This window comes from Montipora capricornis, chromosome 7 (assembly GCF_036669925.1).
Source record: "Montipora capricornis isolate CH-2021 chromosome 7, ASM3666992v2, whole genome shotgun sequence".
Lineage (NCBI taxonomy): Eukaryota > Metazoa > Cnidaria > Anthozoa > Scleractinia > Acroporidae > Montipora > Montipora capricornis.
Genome location: NC_090889.1, coordinates 37004241 through 37015668, shown reverse-complemented (window position 1 = coordinate 37015668; position 11428 = coordinate 37004241). Strand labels below are relative to the sequence as shown.

The 11428-nt window shown below is 39.2% G+C and overlaps 1 long non-coding RNA gene across 1 annotated transcript in view; it reads right to left on the bottom strand.

Moving 5' to 3' along the window:
• Nucleotides 1-368: 368 nt before the first annotated feature.
• LOC138057085 (uncharacterized) overlaps nucleotides 369-11428 on the bottom strand; it is a 29738-nt gene continuing 18678 nt past the window's right edge. Inside the window, exons 2-4 of the long non-coding RNA XR_011133601.1 lie at nucleotides 9765-9843; nucleotides 9008-9135; nucleotides 369-2081 (exon numbers count right to left, since the gene is read on the bottom strand). This is a non-coding gene — a long non-coding RNA (uncharacterized lncRNA). The remainder of the gene's footprint in view (nucleotides 2082-9007; nucleotides 9136-9764; nucleotides 9844-11428) is intronic.

The following is an 11428-nucleotide window of genomic DNA, read 5'->3' as shown; positions in this document are numbered from 1 at the left end:
AGTTCTTTCGAAAATGGTTTGATGTGAACTGTCAGAAATTTCTTTAATTGCATATGCTTTGTGACACGGATTCTGTGTCTTGTTTGAACGCACGCAATTGAAATAGGAAGGGTTTTTTGCCTGTAATAGACCAATATCACTCAATGTCCAAACAAAAGATTTTGCCCGTCGAACCTTTCATTCAGTGTGAGGTTGGACGGGCAAAGACAACGATAAAGCCTTTATTCCCCACGGACTCCAAAATGACCGCCGCGTGATAAAGGTGAATAGATGTTGTTTGTTTCAATAAATTTTTCGCTGGAAAAGGTTTTTGTGAGATTTCCAGCCTTTGTAAATTTTAATTTCATGTTGTGCAATTTTCGAGCTTAACAAATTTGCATACGTCGGATGAAATGTGATACGGGAGGATTTTTGTGGAAGTGCACTGTAAGCAGCGAGTGCACAAGTCACGAAAATAAACAGGTCTGTTGGAAGCGTGCTTTCAAGAGCTTCAACAAATTGAGCCCCAAAATCAGCAAAAAAGTGTGACGCTGATGAATAATAAAGTAGCTGCTATTTCCAAAACGATGGAATTACCTGGTGACAAATAACCTGGTCTTGGAGAGTAAAGTTTTTATTTTGCAGAAACAATGGTCAGTCTCAAGAGTTGGGCGATTGTGATCTTTGTGTTGAATTCGCACATTTCTTGTTAAACTTTGTAACACTTGAAAGAAAAAGAAAACTAACAAAAACAAAAAGCCGGTATCTTGCCATCATTTGACACAAATGCCTCACTGTTTCGCGAGTAAACACGCCGCCCGTGGAAATCGACGTCCCGATTTACTTGTGCAGCCAAAAGTACAATAAAAAAATTGAACGTAGCAAAAATCTCGCAAACTGTTTTTCGCTGATGGCAAATTATTTTATTCTCTATCGACCGTTCTGAAAACTTCCTTCTGCTATTCCTAAAATCTGTGTATCAATATTTATTTACTTTTGCATCAATATTTGTTTTGCATAAGGCAAGCTAACAAAATCTGCACCTTGCTTAGTTCGCATTTTTGAGCGTTAAAATAGAATTTTCGGTTCTATGCTTCTGTTACAAAGTGGTATATTTTTAGGTCACCCATCTAGATACTAACCCCGCCGGAGTGGGATTAATTTCGGTGAAATTTAGTATTACAACGCTGTCACACGCTCAGAGAGCACGCTTAAACTTGTGGTGAAAAGAAGTTGTGAGGGAACTTGAAAATGATCAACATGTCAGCCTAGAAGCCAATTTTTCTGGATTCCTTTTATTTTCTTCAATTTTTTTTACTTTAGTACTTTGCTAGTAACCACATGTCTTCTCAGGGGGCTATTTACCTAAGACCTCTACCATGGCATTACAATGATATACAACACCAAAGCAATGTCGTGTACTATTAGAGCTACATATTACACAAAGACAACTTAAATCTCCTGGAAGAAAAAACGCAGCTCAATTGACAATATCCAATAAAGCGCTGCAGTGTTACTGCACGTACACAATGCGTGCCTATTTTTCTAAAGATGACAGGATTTTTTCTCTCTGACAAATGATTAATAGGCTGGTAGCCAGGCTTTTAACCTCCGAAAAAGATCTGTTTCGTCGTATGAACGTGTGAGCCAAAGGGCCTCTGCTGGCACGACTTCTGGGTGACCCCTTAAATGGTCTTAATGACCCCTGACTTTAAAAAATTGCCTGGAACGCTGCAGTTCAATACCACCCAACTCAGTCCCTTCTGTTTTTGAGTAACACGTACCACAGGCAACCCAGTGTAATCTCATGTAGCGTCTAGTTATTAAAGAATTGTGTACGTGACCGGAAACGAGTTTTAGTTTTTGTTGCATATAATATCCGGTTATCGTATAGCCAGCGAACGCTGATGTATTTCCGGCGGTCGTTTCTCTCCCACGAAAAATAGCGTCTGCGAAACCGAGCTGCAAAACGATTTCTGTGACAGGGCTCCAGACTAGCGGTAGCTAACTAGCCACAGGCTAGTGAAATTTCAGTTTAAGCCAGCAGATTTTGAGCTTTCAGAAGCCAATGGGGCTAGTAACTATTGTGAAGCAATGGAGTTCTGGAAAAAAAACAAAAATAACAATTATTTCGTATGAATGGGGCAGAAGGAGAGAATAGAAACTAACAAAAACAGAAACTGTGAGCGGATTCTATGGAATTTACTGCCTTAGAAAATGATAAGTTGAAAAAAAAAAAAAAATTAAAGAGGCAAACGCAGATTACAGTTTCCCTGCCCCACGTTACGAATGATTAATCACGTGTGAAATCATGCGGAACTTCTCGGCTGCTGTTAAAACCCTAGCTTCCATATGCGCGTAACTCCGTCGCAAACAATCGCAAGCACCTTCCGATAACTTGATCGCAAACAGTTTGCGTGAATGGAAACACCTTTTACGTTCATCTCAGACCCATTGTCGATGATCGCAAACAAGACGCAAGAGATAGAAAATTATCTATCGTTACGTATTGTTCGCGACGAGTAGCAACGCAAAAGCGAGGAAACAACGATATGGAAACACAATCGTAAACTGTTTCTGATTGTTTGCGATCAATCGACGATAATGTTTATGCACGTGATATGTTTTGACGAATAGTAATGAAAGTGGCGTCCGAGTACGATTGTGGCAATGAGGATGCTCCTCAAAACAGTGTGAATTTAATGAATATCATATTAAGAAATTAAAATATCGCGCGCCAAATGTACCTGTAGTAAAGTTCTCGATCACGAAGAGCCAGTTCCTGCACTATAATTTGATACTTAGTATGCTGCAGCCATTGCTGCTGCTTGAAAATTTATCGGACGCAAAATCGGTGAAGTCTCTTGACAATTCCTCTCTGCCTTCTTCTTGGCAACAACTCCGTTGTTACGTGTAGATATGGAAACAGATCACGTACTTGTGTGGAAGTTGAATCCATAATTTATTTCAAATTAAAAAAAAGAAAGAGATAATGTGCAGCGACTTATCTTGTTTACTAGGAATGGTGAATCTCACATTAAAAGGGGGAAAAGTTGCTTGCGAGCACGGTGATTGATTCCGAAAAACCGTTCAAGCACAAAACGCAAGGATTGCTGTTGAAACTATTAAAAAGAAATCTTATATGAGCCAATTCTGTCCTTCCGAATTTCCTTTTTATCCAATGTAAGATATTATTTTCCTGCATTTCGCTGCTTTTGTGCTTCCTGCGTAGAATGGCGCTTTCACGTTGAAATTTCAATCGCAAATAGCTCAGGGAACAGCCTTTCCACAGACCTCCAAACGACCATTTTAGTTTTATGTGCGGCTTCTTTCTTAATTTACTTTATTCCACGTTTTCCATACTCCAGTGCATTTGTGAGTTGCGAAGATATGGCAATGGTTCCGTGAAAATTGGCTTCAAGGCCGAGAAAACTTTGCCTTTGTGAGAAAAATACGGAAAACCGTACACTCCAGCTTATTTGCGCCGCTGTTGCGAGGATGGATATGAGAATATGGAAATATTTACTAAAAGCGCGGGTTGTGTTTGCAAATGTGAAATTTTTTCGCGATAGTTTTCAGCTAGTGAGCTGAAAAGTTAGTCTCGAGCCCTCTGTGACGTAACTGCTTTTGTTATTTTTGGCCAATCACGTCGCATGAGAGAACAGAGAGTCGGGTGATCTCCGCGCAATTCGTGTCATCGTTGTCACTAGCGAACCTTTGAAACGAAGAACTATAAGTGAAACGCCAAAGAATTAACATTCCCTGCGGTGGCGAATGTTGCATTCTTTGAGGGCAAAATGTTTGGTTGCAAAGAAGAAGATAAATGTGTTTGGTAAGAGTGTTTGGACATCTCTTCTTCGATACTTCGAGCCGATTTATGTGGGCTGACTGCCGCACGAAATGCTATTATCGACCCCTACGATACGAGAAAGCCGTATGTAAAGTGACGAGCTTGAAGACTAACTAAAAAGACACTTTGACGATGACATTCTCTTGGAGTTAAGAAGTCTGAACCAGGCCCCGTCCTATCACGTGCGAGTGCGGACTTAACGCAAATCTCATTATAGCATGTGAACAATTAAGTGTGCGGTAGTTACACTTTAAGCTGCACAAAAAGCACAGAATACGCCTTGAAATTCCGAAAGCCAACCCCTCATACTTGGCTATCTGACGGAAAACAACAGTACTATTCCATCAAAAACGCTATCAGTCCACTAATGCTGTAAAGAGAACATTTTAGCCGCGAGAAAAAACACAGCATCAAGCTGTGTACAGAAGGATAGAATGCTACATGCTCACTTCTCGCGAGTGACAAACCAATTCTGCATTTGGCCATTTCCGAGTTCATGTCTACCTCTTCTTCAAAGCGAGTCTATGTGCTAAGTTTTTGTTGTGAAAATTAGTTTTCATTCATATGTAAAGTAGAACTAATTACCATCACAAAAACTTCGCACTTAGACTCGCTTTGAAGAGGAGGCAGACATGAACTCGGAAAAGACCTATTAAAATGCAGAAGTTTCGATCCGCCATTTGAGCATAACAACTTGAATAACATGCCACTTGCCTGAGTGATACCGAACACTGGTCTCTATTGCTACCCTTTAACGGCAACTGACGAGATCCCGAAGGATCGAAACCGTGATCTTGCCTGAAAAAAACACGGCCATGAGCCTTCTAACTGAAGACGGACCTCTAGCAGTCCCAATAACCTCCAAAGAGGAAGATGCCCAAATGGAGATTGAAGCATTATTGCTTTCAGACCATCGCGACTCATGATACAAACGTTTTCAAAGGCGAACGATTCGGAAACAAATCTCAAGTTGCCACCCTTTAGGGGTAAACAAAAAAATGCCAAACACTTAGACCTCTCCGTACAAACTCCTCTGAAAAGAAATTCAACACTAAAATCTCGCATTTTAGAGAAAGCCTTATTGAACGAGGATAACCAGAAAGCCTGATTATGGCTACACTCTCAGACGTCAAAATTGAGAACAGGAAACAAGCCCTCCTACAGAAATGCAAACAACATAAGCGAATCTTGTCTTTTCTTCACACAATACCGTCCTACGGTGCCTAATCTTAAACAAATACTCTTGCAAAAATTGCATTTAATCCAGCAACAACCGCTACTTAGCCAAATATTTCAAGATCCCCCGATCGCTTCGTACAAAAGGGGCAGGTCCTTAAAAGACATACTCGTTCGAGCCAAACTCTAAGCAGGCTAAAACCGTCCTTAAACACGTGGATTGGAGTTGTGTAGGCCTGTCACACCCATTGTTATCGCGTGTTCCCTGCGTGTTTGTTCTGAAGATTTATGAGCCTAATTCTGATTGGCTAAGAATCTTACGTCACAGAAATCGTTTTACAGCTCGGTTTCGCAGACGCTATTTTTCGGGGGAGAGAAACGACCGCCGGAAATACGTCTCCGTTCGCAGGCTAGTTATCGTATGACTCTTTAACACATCTCACCAGGCTAATATTCTCCCGGTATTGTTAAGAAAAAAGTATTAAATATAAATACCATCGTAGAAACATATAAGAGCAGGTCTCTGAGAAAGTCAAGCAAAGTTGGAAATGGAAATCTTAAACTCCCCCTTCATTTTTTGCGTGGAGATATGTTGCCTGGGAGCCACAAGCCCATGTTTTGACCCTCAAAATGAGTAACATATGTGTGTCTACCTCTCGCATACATGTGAGTCAGTTGTAATGAAATTCCACCAGAGAGGAGACCTATGCCTCTAATTACTGAAGGATGTTTCAAAACTGCTTTGACTTTTTTGAACAAGGAAAAATGTTGGCTTTACTATGTTAAGTGTCGGCAAGAGATCATGATCTCTTGGTGTCGGTCATTTCAGAAAATGACAAAAACGAGCGCATCTTTTTTCGCATTTTCTCCCAAAGTATTCTTTTTTCCGTAACTGAATTTGCTACAGAGATTATGCGGTTATTATGGTTCTTAAATATTAGAAAACTAACTTGGCGAAAGTCATATTTTAACAACCCGTGATAAACGAATTTGATGGAAATTGTAAAAAAATTAAAATGAAGTCATTTTTACACTTAAATTTTTCGCTCTCAAAATGTTCTAAAGCAAGCGGTCAAACTCTCAAAGTATTTATTATTAACTTGTCTGTAAGCTGAATATGACTGTTGAGGTTTTAAATTGGTGACTAGGATGAAAGAGAAATTAACGTTAAACATATCCCGTAATTCCTTGCAATTTTTAACACTTAAGCTGTGGCATCTTCGCTCCCTTTTCCGCGACCAAATCGATGGATTTCCCTTGCAGTCAAGTCAAATTAACATTCTCTTCCATCCAACATCACCTCAAGAAAAGTAAAACCACTATTGACAAGAATAAGAGCTTGAGACAGTCTCTTCCGAAATGAAGTTTATCCAGCGAGTTACATGAATGTACTACGTTCACCATGCCAAGTAAACGTATGCCTATGACGATCCCGAATAAAGTATTTGGCTAAAATCGAGGGGAGATTTGTAATATGTCGATGAAAAGACGAGAAAATTCTTTGCGGGACGGAAATGAGTGGGGACAGACTGCTGACCGGAACCCACGAAAAAAACGAAAAAATAACTTTAAATCACATAAAATAACCGTTACAGTCACGTCAGTCTTAAGTATTTTCAAAGAAAGTGTTTGTATCCGAAATAAAGAAGTTTTAGAATCGCCTATTTTTGTTTTCAAATTTCGCGGGCGCCGCCATCTTGAATAAATGTGAATAATTGCCCTATTGTTATTAGACAAAAGCTCTTTGCGTCAGAACAATAGGGCAACCATAGCACGTCACAATTATTCAAGATGGCTGCGCCCGCGAAATTTCAAAGTGAAATTAAGCAATTTTATAATTCACTTTTCTTGATATAAACACTGTTTTAAAAACAAATTGCGAACAAATTTGTTTGTACACGTAATTTACTTTGGTTTAAACTTATTTTGTAGTAAGAGTGGTGGTTTCCTTTAAAAAATCTGATTTGCATAACATGCTCATCATAGCTCAGCTCAGTTGAGACGATATTTTCTGAAAAAAAAAACCGTTTTCACAAAAAAAGTTGCGTTTTCAGGCTGACACGAACGTTTTGCACAAATTTCTACTCTTAGTTAGATTTTAACCAAATAATAATCTTAAAATGATTATCCATTTACGGTTTTTGCTTAAAATGGAAATGTTTCATGTTCATTGAAGGTTTATCACCTAAGCAGTAAAATAGAATGATTACACAAGTTACTTCGATGTTTTTTTTTTAGTGAAGAACGAGCAGATAACGAAGTAGAAAGTCAAACTGTCAAAAGCAATCAAAAGATATAAAATTATTATAAAAGGTAGTTAATTCTAAATACTAAAATGGACTTTTAGCAATGTTATTTCAATATTTCGACGAGCCGATTTTCCGCAATTTACCTTTTTTCCAATGTTTGCCCCCCAGCATAACACATGGCTAATTTGCATGACAATTTGAAAAGCAACATGGCGGCTGTCGTGAATAAGGCCTATTTGCGTGCCAAGTGTCAAATTCTCTAGTGAATAACAATTGCGCTGTTGTTGTTGCGGGGATGAACACTAATTATTTCATGTGCTATTGTTTATTTCTCCTTCCATCCTCAGGTAGGAAATCCATGCTTACGGTTGAACCTGTCGTTCCATGTCCAGTCTACGCGCGCGTCTGCGTGACAAACCTCAAGACTTTACCAACCACCAACGCTTTAAACCGTTCAATTTTAGCCCAAGGCTTTGTTCTTGATGGTCAGAGGCTTGTATTTTCTTAGTGAGTTAATCGTGATAGATTCATTTTATTTTCTCGTTGGACCACATAGATGGATTTCAGTGCACCACAATGTCACGAGTGTTTTAATATCGAATATAGTCGTGATGTGTATGCGGCTTGAATGCACCATTATCTGGATCTGTTGTTTAACACACCTGTAACGTCCCACAGCCGTTGTTTTCGATGGGAGAGGACCGATGTTCAGAGCCTGTGCTAAATTTGGTCTAGAAAATGGAACGAACGAAGGGGAAACGGAAGCGATTAAAATGTACAAATTACGAAAACTTATAATATAAAATATTATAAGTTTTTGTAATTACAAAAACTTTCATGGTAGCCTTTTCCTTCAGTTGAATATTATCAAACTAAACGGATCTAAAGCTTCATAAATCGACGGCACTTTACAGATAGGAAACTTAAAATACTGTCGGAGCTTAAACACTATCTCTAAACCATTTTGGAGCTATACACAATTTAAGTGTCAATTTTCAACATATTTATTTATCACCTGTGTCCAAACTAGTTTTCCAATATTTAAGGACTATAATAACTGTAATAGCTCTACTGCAAACGTGGTGACCGGGAAAAGAACACTTTGCTAGAAAATGGGAAAAAGGTTATGCTCGTTTTTGCGGTTTTTCAAAATGGCCGACAGGTAACATAATACAGCAAGTATTTTCTCCTTGTTCCTAGAAGTCAAAATACTTTCACAGCATCCTTTAGTAATTAGAAGCATTGCCCTGCTGTCTGGTGGAATCTTATTAGAATTGGTTCACATCTATCCGAGAAGTGAACACGTATTTGTTAACTATTTTACAGTAAAATTCCTGCTCAAAGGCTGTCATGATCAATGGCGGTTACCATGGCAACGATACATCAGCTGGCCCTACTATGGCTGTTTTCGTTCATCCATCCAGACAACCTACACCCACACAGAAAATGAAGGGGATTTTAAAAATGTTGATTTTCAACTTTGCTTGACTTTCTCAGAGAACTGCTCGTAAAGCGTCCGTTTACTGGTTTTGATTGGAATCAATGCACTTAACAACTATTTTAAAAGTTAAACTATTTAACGATCGCATTTAACCCTATGGTTGGGCCACGGAAAGAGAAATTCGGACTTCGGACTACGGAATTGAACTTGATATTGAGCAAGGTATTGTAACATAAAAACAAACACTGAAATATTGTGAACTTAAAAGCAAATCGGGCCTCAAAGTAAGGGCTACAGGTAACCGTTACTTACCCAGTACAGAGACACGTATGGCAAAGCAGGAATCCGGAATATGCAGATAACATCTCCATGATGTTGATGCATGAAATTAAGGAATGATCTTTGAAGTTACATGTTGAGCAACTGCTCTGTAACAAAACCTGGAAAAAAATTGGCGCACTCAGTGGGATTCACACCCATGACCTCAGAGATACTAGAGCTATACTCCTCCAATATTGTATTTGAAGGAGCCATATCTCTTCAGAGCAAAACAAACCAAAGACGAAAAGAAGTAATACTTGTAACTGCATTTGGGGCAAATGATACTTTGAACAACTTTGATATTAAGGTCCATAGGAAAGCAACACCTCTCTTCGTGATGCCTGTTTCCTAACACGAATCGAATAAGGAAGGATGGCCAAAAGTGCCAGTCACAGGACCCCAAGCTGGGTGGAGAGTTTCACGCACTCCACTTGGAGCTTGTTTCACTTTCGCGTTCCCAAGACCCACATAGCCGTGATCATCAAGCAATCCCAGGTAATGCGCTATTCAAACTAACGGGTCATTTCACACAGGTACAGTAGTCAACTTTGTTGAATACAGGCTGAATGCAGTTCAGCAGGTTGCTGTATCGTGACTGTTAGGATGTTACAGGAACCATAACTGGGTCGCTGTCTGAGATTTCATGGTTGGTGTCAGAGGACCGTCCATGTTCAAGCTGGGGTTTCTTACATCTAGTTTATTTACAATGCTCCTGCTGCACAATTAAAATGCCAGATGACTAACATACCATTGGCTTGAGCTTCCTGTGCGATGAAGATGTTGTTTTCAGTGCAGCGTAGGATAAAAAGACCGTTTTTAAAAATCTCCTAGGATCAAAATAAGAACGAAACTAATCACGAGCAGAGTCAGGGAACATGTAACAAAAGGAGTCGTTTAAAAAATCTAGAGATTCTGCAGCTAATATCTGTATGATGTTTATGGATAAATTAAGTTACGTATTGAGCAACTGCCGTGTGAGAACCCTGGAAAAAAAATTAGGGCACTCCGTGGGATTCACCGTCACCGATGACCTCAGAGATACTAGAGCTATACTTCCTCCAATACCGAATTTAAAGGAGCCATGTCTCTTAAGAGCAGGACAAACGAATGTTGAAATGAAGTTGACAATGCAGGCAGAAATTAAGACGTCAGCCAAACTCCTTGATTGAAAATCAAACCAAAGCACATTCGTAGCAAGAAAGAGTTTCACAAACTAAGCCGTTCCTGCAATTTTTTTTAAAAGATGGGTTCGGTTTTAAAAAGAACAAAATTGGAGCATTTTACTCAAACAGATTCAAAAGGACTCATCCCATACAATGCTCCCGTACAATTATTACAATGCCTGATGAGATGTTTATGGATCAGTTACATGTTGAGAAACTGCCATGTGAGAAGCCTGAAAAAAAATTTAGGCCACTCACTGGGATTCACACCCATGACCTCTCAGATACTAGTTAAGAACCATACTTCTCCAATATTGACATTGAAGGAGCCGTATCCCTTAAGAGCAGGACAAACCAATGTGGAAATGATAAAGTTGGAAATGCGGGCAGAAATTAGGATGTCAGCCAAACTCCTTGATTGAAAAACAACACACTCTTTGACTCTATGGGAATCAAACCCAAGCAAATTGGTAAAAGGCAAGAATGTTGCAAACTGTACCGTTCCTGCAAATTTTCTGGAAAAGATGGGTTTGGTTTTAAAAGCAACAAACTTTGACTGTGCATCAATTGCCACTTTGCAGTTATATTATAAGCGACTGCTACTAGCGACACAGCGTAAATGAGCATGGACTTTGATAATGATCAGCCTGGTGATACATGTAACTGGATCTCTTGTTGAAACCACCCATCAAATATTGCCAATACGGTACATAATCTGATCATTACCGAGCGGTACTACACACTGCAGGCATCACTATCAGCCAAAACGTTTGTATGGACAACATGCAAAGCGTTTGTTCATCAATAAAAGAATCACATCAGGATAACATTAGTGAGGTGTGTGCACATCAGTAACAGAATTAATCATGGAAAAAAAATACTCTTTGAGTCAGTGTACCCTTTAGTTTGTAATTATCAGAGAGATATGTAGAAATGCCTATCAAATCAAAATTAATTAACAGTTAGCTCTACTAAGGAGAGGAGTATTATGTGACACCTTCAGTCAGCGTTCAGTTATAGTTATATGACACAAAACAGCGTGAAAAAACTGCCAAAGTTAGGAAATCAAATAAAGTCATGTTCCTGTGGCTTGTTGTGGGAGATGCCAGTGACCCCTGACTCACAACGATTGAAATTAAAGTTGGATATTAAGGTCAGTGTGAAAGAAAAACCTCTCTTCATACCATATAAAGATATTGAACGATATTGAACTTAACCCTGGACCTGCAAACTGCTCTACTACAAGCGA